The following is a 16,598-nucleotide window of genomic DNA, read 5'->3' on the forward strand; positions in this document are numbered from 1 at the left end:
ACCTTTGTTAGACAGCTCAAGTTGTCACATAATCCACAGGATTCCAGGGCTGGGGGTGTTAAGAGAAACACAGAAGCTAGTAGAAAGAGGGGTCAGTGTGTGAAATCGGGCAAGTTTGTGACAAGCGCTTGATATGCTTGAGAGTTCTTGGCGAGTTGATGTGGAGAAACAGCTGCACTTCTAGCAAGGTGCTGGTCCTTACCTGGCTCCCTGCACTGTCTGAGCACCTCACAAATGCCAGTGTGCTTAGCCTCACCATACTGCTGTGCAGAGACAAGCCTGCCTGCAGTGTGGGGAGAGAGGCAGTGAGGGGCAGCGCCTTCAGCTGATGTTACTAGACATGCTCAGTCTGTGTGAACATGGTCACTACAAGACAGGCAGCAAAATCTAGAGGGACACATGACCCCATGTGCCCTCTTCCCCCGTCTCCACACCCATATAGCAGTGCCTCTGCTGCTGTGAGATGGGGAAGAGGCTGTTTCCCCTTTTTTTAGAAAGAGGGAAATTCAGGCCCAGACAGAATCAGTGACTTGCCTCACTTCACACAGCGCAGAAGAACAGAACCTGGGTAATTACTTTGGCACGTTCGCTACTGGGCCGTCTTTTACCTCTGCAATGGCCAGATCCGGGAGAAGAGGATAAGGAGATGGATGGACACGCTCAGACACAGTTTTCTGATAATCATCTCCACGGACCCTCCCACACCGACCTAGGCCAGTCTGTGTACAGAGTCAGGTGATAATGGTGATGTCACCAGTCCTTGATGTGGCCTTTGTCCTTGGCCCAATACTGACCCCCCATAATCACTGGGTGGTAACTCCCTTCTCTTCATCTATAATAATGCCTGAATCTGTAATTTTTCCTCCATACATCTGAGGAAGTGGTTTTTTTACCCACGAAAGCTTATGACCAAATACATCAAACTCAGGGTTGTGAGTTCAATGCTTGAGGCCATTTAGAGATTTTGGGAGGATTTAACAGGGGATTGATCCTGCTTTGAGCAGTGAGTTGGACTAGATGACCTCCTGAGGTCCCTTCCTGTGATTCTATGATTTCGTATGAAATCTGTTTAAGTCTTCAGGTGCCACTGAACTCCCCGTTGTTTTTGTGGATACAGACTAACACAGCTACCCCCTATTACTGTCTGGGCTGGTTCTGCTGGGCGGAAATACCGAGCCAGGAGGATCCTCGTTTGGGTTTTGTCTGACTGTGGGCAGAGGTGTCAGGTCTGAGAGACGGGACAATGGGGACTGCTCGGCACAGAAAGCTGGACATGCTGAAGTCCACAATTAGCAGCAATTGCTCCTCTGCATGGGCTCTTTGCTGCTGGAGCTTCCACGCAGCTATTCCTACCAATAGATTTCCCTCCACAGGTCTAGATTCTGACTCAGGTTGTACCATTGCTCCTTTGACCTCAGCAGTTAGCCAGTGTTTGGGGCCTGGCAGGTTCTTCCATTGGCAGGAGAAATGGGTATAGAGTCAGATATTTCTGTGGTGCAATCTGTATGAGTTACAAACAATGTCCACACATTCCTGTGCCTGAACATGGTACAAACAAATAGCAGCTGGCAGTTTTTCTTACTTAGGACTCCAAGTCACCTTTCCAGGAACCCTGGACCTGAAGCAAACTCTGTTACTCAGTTTCCTATTGAGATCACACTCAGGACTGGATTCTCCTGGCTTTCTGCCTCACGCACACCAAGCTGCCAGCCAGTCCCTCAGCCCCTGTGTTTCCAGGCAGCTCAGGAAACCCCTCTTAGGCCTGCTCTACATAACACTTAGATCAACCTGGCAACATTATTCCGGACTGAGAAACTTTGTGTGCTCTGGCGCCACAGCTAGATCAACCTAACCCCTGGTGCAGACAATGGAATTCTGCGGTGACCTTGCTACAGCTTCTCCAGAGAGGGGATAAACTAGAGTGATAGAAAAACCACTTCTGTCAATGTAGGAGCATCTACACTAGGGCACTTCAGGGACACAGCTGTAACATTGTAGCTCTGCCACTCCTAGCCACTGGCCCACCTAAACCTTAGGTTAATCTAGCTACATTGCTGTCAAGGTTCCTCCCCACTCTGAACTTTAGGATACAGATGTGGGGACCTGCATGGACCCTTCTAAGCAACTACCAGCTTAGATTTGGTTTGCTGCCACCATCCAGATTCCTCAGTCTGGAACACCCTGTTTCCTCTCAAAACCTTCCCCTCCTGGGTAGCCTTGGGAGATTTTTCACCAAGTTCTGGTGAACACCGATCAACCTTGGATCTTAACAAAGGATAATTTAACCATCCCCATCCTTTCCCCACCAATTCCTGGTGAGTCAGATCCAATCCCTTGGATCTTAAAACAAGAAAAAATCAATTAGGTTCTTACAAAAAGCTTTTAATTAAAAAAAGAAAGGTAAAAATAATCTCTGTAAAATCAGGATGGAAAAATACTTTACAGAGTAATCAGATTCATATAGCCCAGAGAATCCCCTCTAGCCTATAGGTTCAAAGTTACACCAAACAGAGGTAAAATCGTCTCAGCAAAGGAACATTTACAAGTTGAAAACAAAAATAAAACTAACACGCCTTGCCTGGCTGTTGCTTACAAGTTTGAAAGATGAGAGACTGGTTCAGAAAGATTTGGAGAGCCTGGATTGATGTCTGGTCCCTCTTAGTCCCAGAGCAAACAACCCCCAAAACAAAGAGCACAAACAAAGACTTCCTCCACCAAGATTTGAAAGTATCTTGTCCATATTGGTCCTTTGGGTCAGGTGTCAGCCAGGTTTCCTAGCTTCTTAACCCTCTAAAGGTAAAAGGATTTTTGGTGTCTCTGGCCATGAGGATTTTATAGTATTGTACACAGGAGGCTGTTCTCTTCCCTTTATAGTTATGACAATTTGCTCAGGCTGTGACAACACACACCCTGTGTGATGTAGTTAGGTCAATCTAATCCCTGATGTCAAGTATCAGAGGGTAGCCGTGTTAGTCTGGTTCTGTAAGCAGCCAAGAATCCTGTGGCACCTTATAGACTAACAGACGTTTTGCAGCATGAGCTTTTGTGGGTGAATACCCACTTCGCCGGATGCAAGTGGGTATTCACCCACAGCTCATGCTGCAAAGCTGTCTGTTAATCTATAGATGCCACAAATTCTTTTGCTGCTAATCCCTGATGTAGATGCAGATAGGTCAAGGGAAAAATTTTTGTTGCTCTAACTACTGCCTCTCCTGGAGGTGGATTTATTGCATTGATGGTAAAACCTCTTCTCCTCCTGCACCCCAAGACGTTTCTTCACCCCTTCCCTCCATACCTGATGCTGCAGGGAGGGAGGAGGAGGAGCTTCCAGGATCATAGAGCTAGAGGCCAGAGGTTGGGTGGACAGAAGTCCTCCAGGCCATAGGGGCTAGGATTACTTGGCTAGAGAAACCCATTTTCCATTCCCAGTGGGCTCTTCCCATGTCTCAGTGACACTGTCTGACCCAGGATCCCCAGAGTCCTCCTGGATCATGAGGACAGCGGCAAAGAGGCTGCACAGTCCCTGGGTCAGTGATGGGATTGGCTTCTCTACCATGCAGAAGCCTCCAGGGTCACAGAGACAAGGGTGTGTGATAGAAAGTCCACAGGGAGAGGTCATAGAGACAAGGGTGTGTGAGGCTAGAGAGTCTGATTTCAGGGCTCCCAGTGAGCTATTTCCCCTCCCCTGCATGTCTCAGGGACACAGGCTGAGCCGGGATCCCCGCCACACCCAGAACCAGGGTGGATTCTCCCCGAGGCCAGGCCTGGTGGGAAAGTGAAAATGGGGCCTGCGTCACCCAGCATCGATAAATGTCACCTGCCCCGGTCACAGTCCAGACAAACCCAGATCCTGCTGGGGACCCGGCTCAGGGGCAGGGGTCGCAGGGGAGGTGAGGCCCAGAGCCAGTCCCCCACTGCTCCACAGCCCAGATCCCCTCCTCAGGGCTATGGCTGATCCGTCCCTTCCTCCCCACAGACTCTCTGGCCACCCCCACAGCCCAGCGTTCCCCATCCCCCACCTCCACCTCCACCTCCCAGCAATGTCTCCCCGAGGTGAATCCCTCACAGCCCAGCACACAGAGCTCAGTGTCAAATCTCTCAGGGTTGTTGGGCAGTCGCTGCCGTGTGTCTTCCCGTCTCACACGTTTCCGATCCTCAGACAGGACGAGTTGGGGATGAGCCGTGTCTGGATCCAGAGTCACATTCACTGGGGAGAGAAAATCAGAGCGTTAGGGGCACAGCTCGGCCCTGGGGGTGGCTGGGACCATTTCTCAGACTCCCCAGCAGCTCTGTCCTGGCTGGGACAGGCCTGGATCCCATGGAGCTGCCTCTGCCCTGGGCACCAGAGACTGAGCAGAAATGTCACTGTAGCTCCTCAGGGTAGTGATCGATCTATCGGGGATCAATTTATAGAGTCTAGTCTAGACAAGATGAAACCCCATCCCCAGCCCAGAGAGGAGGGAGGAGCTGCCAGCATCACAGGGAGAGCATCTCCCCAATCCAGGAAGCAGTGAGCTGCTCCAATGGGAGAGCCCAGCCCTGGCCAAAGGAAAGGCAGGATGTTGGAGAGAGTGAAGGGGAGACCCCCTGCACCAGGGTAAAGCAGAGGGATGTATCATCCCTCAGGGCAGAGAGCTCTGTTCGGGGGCTGCTCAGTGAGTGTTTCTGTTCATCAGTGTGGGCATGAACTCAGCACTAAGGTTGGTGTCAAGAGTGTTTGTGTGATGTCAGTCTGGGATCTCCCCACGAGTTCTGGAACCTTGGAACAAGTTGCTGTGGGGGGCATGAGGTCTCACCACCTGTGGCCACATCCCCTCCATGGCCTTGCCCCACTCCTCCTCTTCCTGCTGAGGCCCGCCCCTGGCCAGTGAGAACTTGGCTGCTGTGGAGGCTTCTAATCCTCCACCTCTGTTGGTGGGTTTCTGGGGGCCTAGGCTGCCCCCAGCCCAGGTCCCGCTCTCTGGAATCGTGATGTTGGCTTGGGATCTCCCAGGAGTTCCCGGACCCATGGTAGAAGTTGGGGTGGGGCACGAGATCCCACCACTGGTAGCCCCGCCCACTCCGTGGCTGCCCCATTACTCCTCTTCCCACCAAGTCCTGACCCTGGCCAGGCTGGGAGCGTTGCCTGCTGGGAGGCTCATGACCCTCCACCTGTCCTGGGTGGGTCTCTGGGGGGCCTGAGAGCAGCCCCCATTCCATGTCCCCGCTCCCCGGGGTGCTCCACCCAGGGCAGGTGGAGGGTGCAGGGCTCCACATTGCCACTAGAGCACCCTGGGTGGGAGCCAGCTCTGGTTTTCTGGCCTGGACATGGGCAGGGTCTCGGGGGAAGAGGAGCAGGGGTGGGGCCTCTGAGAGGGGCCAGTGCTGGGAAGAGGCTACAATCTCACCCTGTCTGTGTGCTCTGAGTGGTTCCCCTCTTTTTCTCTCCAGTGCAGATGGCAGAGTGTCTGTAGGGGAAAGGATAAGAGAGGTCAGATTTCAGGCTTCATATGTATAACAGCATCATCCTCTGATCTCCTAGAACTGTGTTTTCATCATGACACAGAAAGAGCGGAGACACACTCAGGTATTTAATGTGAAAATGTCTGAAACCTCTTTCCTCTCTCATTCAGGCATCTCCCAGCAATGGACCCAACATCCTTGTGAACTCCCAACTTGTCAAAAGACATGAAATTGTAGAAAAGACCCTTGGGTTCTGATTCTGTCATCCCAGATCTGTAGGTTTCATCAGGGAAGTTTGAGTCGCAAGACTGAGGTCCCAGTTATGCTGGTACGCCCTCAAGGTGATATTGGACACTGGACTAGGAACTTTCTGAAAGAACTCTTTACAGCTAGAAAGCTCGCCATCTCCGCTATGAATCTGAACCTCGATGAGATCAAACTCATGTCTGTGTGTATACTGATCTTTTAACCATACTCTCTCTCTCTCTCTCTCTCTCTCTTGTTTTTAATAAGCGTAGTTTCGTTAACAAGAAATGGCTGTAGCATGTATTTAGGTAAGATCTGATACATTTGTTAACCTGGGGCCTAATGTGTCCGATCCCTTGGGATTGGTAGAACCTTTTCTGTTATATGATGAAGTAAGATTTTCAGAAATCATTGTATTTGACATGAGAAATATTTCCTTAAGTGACCTTGTTATTAAGTGATGTGTTCATAAATTGCTCTGTGGGACAAAGAGATGTTTCAACCACACAATGTGCTTAAAGACACCAGACACCCACAATGTGCTGCCCAGGAGCAGTTGCAAAGTCAAAAAACCCCATGTGGAGAAAAGGTCAAAGTGACCCGTGCACATCAGTGTGTAATGACTGGTAATGAACGAATCAGAAGCGAGAATAACTTGAAAATAGCTTGGACAGCAAAAGCCCTGCCAGTTAGAAGATACTTACAATGGATAACACACATGCATGTGTAGTGTATGAGATTATACAAGATACTTCCTATTCATAAAATTCAAGGTGATTGGAAAAGAACTAATAAATATATACTCTGGATGTGTATAATACGTCAGACATTGTAAGGAGCATCATAGGAGAAATGCATCACTGACCTGCCTGTACCCCAGGAGAAGGTAACTGGGCAGTATTTCTTTCAGTATGTCTGTCATTTCTTACTTTAACAGTAATTGTAAGGGCAAGCCATGGTTTTAGAACAAATAATGGTTTGAATTAATCCAGTCTGAGTGTCTTGGACCCTAAGTGTGTAGCATTCTCATCCAACAATTAAATGGAAGCATAATGTGATTATAAACCAAATGACCAGCACCATTTTCTTTCCACACCCTCAGACACTGATCCCAGTTTCCCCTCCTAGATCCCTTCTAGGTACCTTTGAACTTCCTCAGAGCCTCCTGTAGCGCAATAGTTTTCTGGGAGAAACCACTGACTCGCTCCTCCAGTTCAGAAGAAATCTCCTCTGGCTGCTGCAACTTCCTCTTCTTACACCTATTGAGAAACAGTGATTACAGTTCATTGTAAGACTCATTATAAGTGGTTGCTAGGGAGTCGCTGCTCTAATGGGCCTGGAGTTAGAATTCTTCTGCTTCTCCCAGCTGCAGAAATCTGTCCCCTAGGAACTAGACTGAGGCACCAACTCCCACCTCCCCAGCTCATTCCACACAGGTCTCCAAACAGTCCTCAGGCGGGAAAGACTCTTGACCACTGCTGGCCTGGGCTGAATGGTAACCAGGGCCCCAGCAGTGACAGGCCCATATTTCATCTCCACAATCCTGAGGAGGCCAGTCCCCCAGGGAGGTGACATCTCTGGGAAATACTTGAGGTCAGTCCTTCCCACTGCATGGAGAATTCCAGAATCTTCTGTACAAGGGTGAGAACCTCAGGATGAAGCTGATCAGAGAGATTTGTATCCAAAATGTGACCTTCCGCACACATTTTGCTAGACAGCCCTGGGGAGATGTGGTTTTAACATCACCACCAAGCTCTTTCCCAGCATTGTGAAGTGGTGTGAGGGGAGGGAGAGAGAGTCACGTACCTGCTCAAAGTGCTTCTGACATCCTAGAGGAGAGAGAGATAGAGAGAGGGGAAAGAATCTCAGTCCCATTTGATGCACACAGGGGATCCCAGGGAAGGGATTTTGCAAATATGAGGAATAGATGCCCTGCCCTGGCCCCAGGGCCATGGATTCCCTGAGCTAATGGGGCTTTTCCATCTCTAATGTCTGTGTCTGTAACTGTGCAAAGAAGAATAGTCACACACATGTCAGGAACGCACACGCCGAGATTACCTCAGATCTCTGACTGCTGGCTCCAGTGCTTATGATTCAGGAGCCCTCCTTCCTGTGTGGGGATCTGGGATGTTTCTAACCACAGGTGCTGGCTTCTAATTGTCCCTGGAGGTGCTCAACCCCAGGCCCTGCCCGGACTCCTCCCCTTCCCCTTCCCCTTCCTCCACCCTCCCTCTTAACACTGAGGCAGGTGGGAAGCGCTGGGAGGAGGGGAGGGTTGATCAGTGGGCATGAGGCGTTGGGAGGTAGAGGGGAGCTGGCTGCCAATGGGTGCTAAGCACCCACTAATTTTTCCATGGGTGCTCTGGCCCTTAGCACCCACAGGTCAGTGCCTCTGTTTCTCCTGTCTCACCTGCAGGAATTCACTGGCTGGCTTCTGACACTTCCTCCAGCTCACTGATCAGCTCACTGAGATGGAAATCTGCTCGAGAGTTTACTGATATTTTCATTCTGGATCCTCACAATCTCCTCATCCAGCTTTTTCAGCTGGGCCAGCAGGAGTCGCTCTTGTTCCTTCAGGAACTGCCTCAGTTGCTGAAATTCAGACACAATCTTCTGCTTTTCGGTTTGTGTTTGTTTCTGTATGAAAATAGAGCAAGGGCTAGTCAGGGACATGGATGGAGCCTGGGGTCCTTTCACGGAGAGCTGAGTGTGCAGCAGGAGGGAGAACTTAGATGAAAATCCTAAGATTTCTGACATTTGACTTTACCCTAGGGAGAGGATTCTCTCACAACTTCCCCTTCAGCCACTATCTCTCTCAAAGGGAGGTTTCCATATCTGTCATGTTAGTATATTATGTCATTCATGGCCTCTGGGAATTCAGACCCAGAGCAGCAGGAGGCAGGACTCAGCACTACACTGACAGAGACACCAGGGGAGAAAAAAGAAACAAACATGTTAATGCACGAAATGACCAGACACAGGGGACAGCACTTCACGGGGATATTCAGTTCTCTTGGGGAGGATTTCTGGGCAAGCCATAGGAGCTAGACATTAACTGATCAGTTGAAATGGAACTTTAGGGCTTGTCTATGCACAGATCTAACCCAGTAATCCATGGTCATGGAGAAACACTCACAAGCCCACGTTCACCAAGGCCACACAGGAATCTGCCTCCAAACAGATCTCCCACTGCCAGTCCCTGCTGGTTCATAACAACAGGCACCTACCAGATACTCCTGGCTTTTCCCCTCTCCAGTCACTTTCAATCCCAGCAGCTTTTCTCGCTCTTTCCTCAGAATCTTCAATTGGGTCTGGATTTTTTCCTGAAGAAACAGAAAGGATTTGGGAACTTGAATTTGAATGGTTGAGAGGGGTGTGGAGCTGTTCGTTTTTTCATCCAAGATGACTGTTGGTCCTAATCACTTTGTGACATTAGGGCCACCAAGGAGATGAAACCTTATCAATGCAGACTGGGAGTGGGTCATTATCAGACTTGTTACCAATTCAGATTCAGTCTTTTTAGTAATTAGAGAGAGATCTCAATTATAACCAAGCTTTACTGGTATTTGTGAATTGATGAGTGGTACAGAGCATAACAGGACATTGGAGTCACTTGGGGGTGAATCAATAAATCTGTTTTTGAGGTTTAATGAACAAGTGATACAAATCCCATAAGTCACCAGGGTTTCCAATATGGGCTGGGATTTCAGCCTGAAGCCCTGGGACTTCACTAGTTAGGCAGAGCTGGTCTAGGCACCAGGGCAAACTCCATGAGACGTCAGGAGGCCATTCATCGGTTGGAAGCTCCACAGTCCCAGTTTTGTGGAGCACTATTCGTGTCTGGTAGGGTCCCAGGACTGGGTGTGGCCGTCCGGTGAAAAGAGGAAGAGGAGACCGAGGATGCAGGAGGACACCGGTGAGGGTGGGGGCAGAGGTGAGAGTGGCACTTCCATGCAGAATGATGTAGGTGGGGTCCAGCTGACAAAGGCGGGGGAGTGCCCAAGCAGGCTGATCGATTCAGGTGCGGGAGGGCCCCATGCAGGCAGGCGTTGGGACGTCCTATATTCTGGGAATGCCTCAGGGCCCCTCCTAATGAGGCAGATCTGTATAAGGAACTGTTGGGATTTGCCCCTCTGCTGCCTAAACCCTTTCGTGGCAATGCCCTCTGGGTAGGTCCCCACTGTCCCATTCCTGGTAAAGATCCTGGAAGCAGTGCATTCTGGGAGATTTCTAATGGCTGCCTGGTGGGACTAACAGAACAGCTCTGGCTGGTCCTGCCCACAAACACAACAGAACAGGTCAGACTGGCACGGTCAGCTCCAGCCTGGGGTTAGTTTTGCTACAATCCAGTGTAATCCCAGTGGTACTTGGCATGGACCTGGGCTGTCTAGAGCCCTTTTGTGTGCGGACTGTAGGTGCTCGGGGTCCCACACACCGTTTAGCCCAGTGATTTCCTCTAGTCCAGACCAGTAGCATCTGAGTTTAACCCTTCATGGAGTAACACAGGAGTTCAGATTCCCACTTGGGAAACCTCGTCTCCCTGGTGAGTCTGGGGCTTTTATCAAGGAGTCTTTTCCTCCTACTGTCCACATGTCAACATTGCTCTGTGCTCCTGAGGGGACAGTGTAGCCTAGTGGTTAGGGCACTGGGCTTGGCCTTGGAAAAATGGGGGTTTATAACTAGCTCTGACACTGACCTACTGAGTGACCTTGGACAAGTCACTTCCCTCTTTGTGCCTCAGTTTCCCCTCCCACCTTTTGACTCTCTTGTCCAGTTAGACCAGGGTGGGACAATATGGGAGCGGGAGGGCCAGCCTCCTCAGCCAGGAGATCAGAGGACGAGCAGGATGGTCCTGTGGCTGGATGTGTCCCACGGGCCGTAGCTTCCCCACCTCTGAGTTAGACTATGAATGGCTCAGGGCAGGGATTGTCCCTCACTGGGTTTTCTACAGGGCCTCCCACAATCGAGGTCAGATCTCATGTGGGGGTTGTAGGGGCTGCTGGGATGCCATAACAATAATAAACACTGTGATACAATCAGAAATAACAGCCACAGCTTGTAACTCCCCCTTCTCCAGCCTGAAGGCAGTGCTCCCACATAGACTGGCCTGCAGCTCTTGTGAATCAAACCTCACTGGGCATTTAATAAATTCTGGTCTGCAGAGAGTTCCCTTAGTTCACTGGTGGGAGCTGGGTTTGAAAAGGATTCAGCTGCTCAGAGAAAACTTTCCCACATCAGACAATTTTTAAATCGTTCTCTTGCCTTTCTTGCCAGGCTGGAGTATCATTAATTTGTACAGCCTCTTTCATGCAATGAAGGCCACACACAACTGAGTGACACAGATACACCAGTCTCAGGAAACTTGTGATGCTATTAAGTTTGCATTTCAATTACAGGTTATTATCCATTAGACGGGACAGCAGTTCCCTACCTTGTACTCCTGAGCAGCCTCCTGGATGGGAACCACCGTGTGAGCGCGGTGAGCCCGGGATCTGTCGCACACCACACAGATGGGGCTTTGATCCTCTTCACAGAACAGTTTCAGAGCCTCCTGGTGTTTCCCACACACCCTGTCCCCTCCGCTTCCCTTTGCTGCCTGTATACTCAGTCGCTTGGCGATTTCTACCATGTTTGCCAGCTGCCTGTTGGGCCTGAGGTTTCTCTGTTGCACAGTTTGTCTGCACTGAGGGCAGGAGGCGGCTGTAGCAGATCCCTCCCAGCACTGGCTGATGCAGGCTCGGCAGAATTTGTGCCCACACTCCACACTGACAGGTTCTGTGAAATACTCCAGACAGACGGGACATGTCGCTTCCTTCTGGAGACTTTCCACGGGGTTCTCTGCAGCCATGGCTCCCTCTGGGCAGTTTGTAACAGGCTTTGGCCTGGTCTACACTAGGACTTTAATTCGAATTTATCAGCGTTAATTCGAACTAACCGCTCAACCGTCCACACCAGGAAGCCATTTAATTCGAACTAGAGGGCTCTTTGGTTGAATTTGGTACTCCACCCGGCAGGTGGAGTAACGCTAAGTCGCACTTGCTAGCTCGAATTGGGCTTGGTGTGGATGCTAATCGAACTTAGCAGCTCGGGAGCTATCACAGTGCACCACTCTGTTGGCGCTCTGGACAGCAGTCCGAGCTTGGATTCTCTGGCCAGCCACACAGGAAATGACCCGCGAGAATTTGAATTCATTTTCCTGTCTGGGCGGTTTGAATCTGACGTTCTGGTTGCACATCGGGCGAGCTCCGCAGCACCTCTGCGATGCAGAGCTCTCCAGCAGAGGAGTCGGGCAATCCCAGAATAGAAAGAGGTCCCCAGCATGGGTGACCGGGAAGTCAGGATCTGATCGCTGTGTGGGGCGAGGAGTCTGTGCTCTCGGGCTGCGCTCCAACAAGCGGGCAGACAGCCGAGAAGGTCTCTAAAGCCATGAAAGACAAAGGATACAGCGGGATGCGATGCAGTGCGCGTGAAAGTGAAGGACCTAAGACAAGGGTATCAAAAAGTCAGAGCGGCAAGCGGACGCTCGGAGCCCAACCCCAGACATGCGCTTCTACGAGGCACTGCATGCCATTCTAGGTGGGTCTGCCACAGTGCCCCACCAGTGACGGTGGACTCCGAGGGCGGAATAGTGTACGGGACAGTTCCCCCTCCTGTTCGCCGATGGGAAGATGAGGAAGGGTCTTTAGAGGACGGCGCAGGCGACATCGAACCCACTCCCGCTTTCCCTGACAGCCAGGATCTCTTCATCACCCTCACAGAGATCCCCTACCAACCGTCCGCCCGTTAACCAGGACTCGGAATCAGGGAAGGATCAGGCGGTAAGTGCTACAAACAGGGAAACATTTATTTTTAAGAAACAGGGATTTATATAAGAAATAGAAATACTATATAAACATTTTTAAATATGAAACTAAACAAACAGCAGGTCTACACAAACAGCAATGGAGCAAAGTCCTCTGGGGATATTTCAAAAAGCTCTCAGAGAGCAGCTGGAAAAGCCTCAGCAAGAGGTTTCTTGGGAGAGGTGCTTTATTGGGTGCTCCGTTGAAGCACACTCTTCCGCGCCATGCCATCCTCAGGTAGAGGGGACCATCGCCTCTGAGCATGGCAGCGTAGGGTCCTGGTCTGTGCAGGGCTTCTATTAACATCCGCTCTCTCTGTGTGCGCCTGACACGCCTCAGGGTGATGTCGTTGTGGAAGTGCTGCATCTAATTAGTGGAATTAGTGTACTGTTACTATTGTGCATGGTAGACTTTTACTTTGCATAAGAAAGACCCTCGCTTAACAGAGTTTTACTTTGCATAGAATGACCCTCGCTTAACAGAGTTTTACTTTGCATAAGAATGACCCTCGCTTAACAGCCACGTGTTGCAGGCCTCAGAGGAAAAGCATACAGGGTCTTCGCGGTCACTGGCGGGAGATGCCGCATAACGCTCATCTTTTCTGCTTTGCACATTGCCTCCAGCAGGAGAGCACAGCTAAGCACTATCTGATAAGCAGTCTGTACTGTAATGCTTACCAGGACTTTGTGCAAGAGGATGCAGCTGTCTCTCCTCGCTTGCGCTATCCAGTGCTGTCGCGCCGCCAATGAGCGTATTCGAAATCTCGGACTAGTTCCGAGATCTCCTGAGACTTGGTTCCCTGTTTGGTCTTCTTAACTGAAAATGACTAGACTGTGTTTACTGTTGGCAAACATGTATTTGTTCAAGGAAATCACCTACTTTCGCATCACACAGCTTGCTCCTTCACGGACTGCCCCGCCATCCCCTCGCAGAGGCTGGCTCAGATTAGGCGCCGAAAGAAAAAGACAAGGGACGACATGTTCCAGGAACTGATGGCCAGCTCCAGGCGGAGGCGGCAGAGCAGAGACAGTCGAGGAGAGCCTGTGTCAGCAGCATCGCACACACCTGGAGCGGGAGGATAGGTGGCGGCAGGAAGACCAGCAGGCGACTCAAGCGCTGCTTGGTCTAATGAGAACAAGCGGACACGCTCCGGCGCCTTGTAGATGTTCTGCAAGACCACAGGCAGGAGGAGAGCCCCTGCAGTGCATCTGCAACCGCCCTCCAACGCCAGAAGTCCTGTCCCCCTCACCCAAAGTGACAGAAGGAGGCGGTAGGGGCCGTGAGAACTGTCACTGCACACAGCAGGCGCTAATGTACAAGACACCTCTCGCTGTAAATTTGTAGAAGTTCTTCCCTTACAGGATCACCCAGTCCCAAATCCAAGTTTCAACCCCACTGTGTATAACATTATTAAAAGCGGTTTGCTGTTACTCTCTGTTTCCGTCCACGTTTCTCGTGTCAGAAGACTTTGTGGGGGATTTTTAATTACAGTGCATAGCCCACATTACCAGGGTACAGACTTGGGGCAGGGTCAACTGCAGGGCACACACAGACTGCAGTCACTAGGCACCAGGAGAGTCTGTGTGGTGTATGCTGCCCAGGTCTTTCCTTGATGTGTAGGGTCCTGGTGCCTGACATCCCGAATGTAAAGGCAGGCTTCCCTTCACATGCATTTGGACCGTAGTCACGATCCTCCCGGTGCCCCGAGCCCCAAAGAGACCTCATCCAGGGGCAGATACTCACCCTTCCCCACACCCCTCACCTTCCAACGCCCAAACCCACAGCCGTCATGGTAACTATCCAAGGACGGCACCTCGCCCCTTCCTGCAAACCCACCCATCAGTGCACCTTAACCAGCACAGAATGCTTCCATGTTTCAACGAAGAAACAGAAATGCAAAGTCAACGAAAGATTTATTATTAATTACTAAAACATGTCCTTAGTTTTAAAACGTCCTTGGGAAGTGGGAAAACTTGGTTTATGATCAGGCTCTCTTAAAATCAAGTGGACAGTCACAGGTTACCCTGCTCTGCGAAACTACGCTTTCAAAGCCTCCCTGATGCATATCGCTTCCGCTGGGATATTCTCTCAGCACGGGTGTCTGGCTGATCATAAACAGCAGCCAGGCGATTTGCCTCAACCTCCCAGCGGCCAAAGGTCTCGCCCTTGCTCTCACAGAGATTGTGGAGCACACAGCAAGCAGCAATAACTACGGGGATATTCTTTCGCTGATGTCCGGGCGAGTCAGTAAAGTCCGCCATCTCCTTGAGGCGTCAGCACACTCCACCACCATTCTGCACTTGCTCAGCCGGTAGTTGAAGAGTTCCTTTTCAGTGTCCAAGGCGCCTGTATAGGGCTTCATGAGCCAGGGCATTAGCGGGTAGGCCGGGTCCCGAGGATCACTGTAGGCATCTGCACATCCCCAACCCGTTATTTTGTGGTCCGGGAAGAAAGTGCCTGCCTGGGCGTCTAAACAGACCAGAGTTCCTGAACACACGCGCGTCATGAACCTTGCCCGCCCACCCGGCGTTGATGTTGGTAAACGTCCCCATGGTCCACCACAGCTTGCAGCACCATTGAAAAGTAGCCCTTTCGGTTAATGTACTCGCTGGCCTGGTGGGCTGGTGCCAGGATAGGGATGTGAGTCCATCTATAGCCCCACCGCGGTTTGGGAATCCCATCGCGCGAAGCCATCTATGATGACCTGGACATTTCCGACAGTCACTACCTTTGAGAGCAGTTGCTCAGCGATTGCGTGGGCTACTTGAATGACAGCAATCCCCACGGTAGATTTGCCCACGCCAAAGTGGTTCGCTACTGACCGGTGGCTGTCTGGCGTGGCAAGTTTCCAGAGGGCTATGGCCACTCGCTTCTGCACAGTCAGGGCTGCTCGCATCCTTGTGTCCTGGCGCTTCAGGGCAGGGGACAGCAAGTCACACAGTTCAAGGAAAGTGTCCTTACGCATCCTGAAGTTTCGCAGCCACTCTTTGTCATCCCAGACCTGCAGCACTATGCGGTCCCACCAGTCTGTGCTTGTTTCCGGACCCAGAATCGCGTTCCACACCTGAACTTGACCCATTGCCACCATGATCTCCACTGCCCGGCGTACCTGCTTTGTGAGAGGTCTGCGCCACTCTCCTCACCGTGCTGCGGAGCCTCCTCGCCGGTTTCTCAGCATCTGACTGTGGAAGAGGTGGGCGATAACGTGCGAGGAGTTGACAACGACCATAAGTGCAGCGATGATCGCAGCGGGCTCCATGCTCGCAGTGCTGTGGCGTCCGCTGTAACCGACCAGAGAAGAGCGCGAACAGATTTCCGCCGGCGCTTTCAAGGAAGAGAGGGAGGGGCGGGATTGGCGGTTCAATGGCGACACATTTTTCCCCAGCATGCATTGGGGGAAATCCACAATTCAATGGGCAGCGGGGAGTGCGGGAACTGTGGGATAGCTTCACAGTGCACCGCTTCCAAAGTCGAAGCTGGCCCGTGAATGTGGACTCAAGTTCGAATTTGTGTATTTAGTATGGATACACAAATTAGACTTATTAGTCGAATCACAAATTCGACTTAAGTAGATTCGAAATAGTCCTGTAGTGTAGACAAGCCCTTAGTTTCAAATTCCTGAGTTCACACTATGCCGCCTGCAGCAGCAAGGGGTGTTTCCCTTCCTGGAGCTGACTCCTCCTCTTTGTTCAGTTGGAAGGGGCCTACCTGTAGATCAGAGCCCTGGAGGTTGTGGTGAAAAATTTACCACTAGGGCTGTGGTCTGGCAATCAGCCCCTGTGCTGGTGGGAGGGTCACTGGGGCTTCACATGGACGTCAGCTCCCTGTGAGTTGAGCCTGCAGGAGCAGGGTCTGTGTGTCTAAGGAGCGATAGTCAGAATTGGTGGAATTCTTTCTTGTTTTATACTATATAATTTTGATACATAATGTTCATATTAAACAATTTTTATATTTATTGTAAACTTTCACAGTTGCACAAAAATCCCGGTTTCAGCATTTCATTCCAATTATTACCAATTTAAATGTTCACAGCTCTAGGAAATTGTGGGGGATCAGAGAATATTTGGT

At 50.8% G+C, this 16,598-nt stretch overlaps 1 pseudogene; it reads right to left on the reverse strand.

The window, feature by feature from the left end:
- The window catches only part of LOC120383515, a 15,134-nt pseudogene extending 3,598 nt beyond the window's left edge, over window positions 1–11,536 (reverse strand).
- Between the last annotated feature and the right edge of the window lie 5,062 nt (window positions 11,537–16,598).

The sequence above is a fragment of the Mauremys reevesii genome, linkage group 15, assembly GCF_016161935.1.
Source record: "Mauremys reevesii isolate NIE-2019 linkage group 15, ASM1616193v1, whole genome shotgun sequence".
NCBI lineage: Eukaryota > Metazoa > Chordata > Testudines > Geoemydidae > Mauremys > Mauremys reevesii.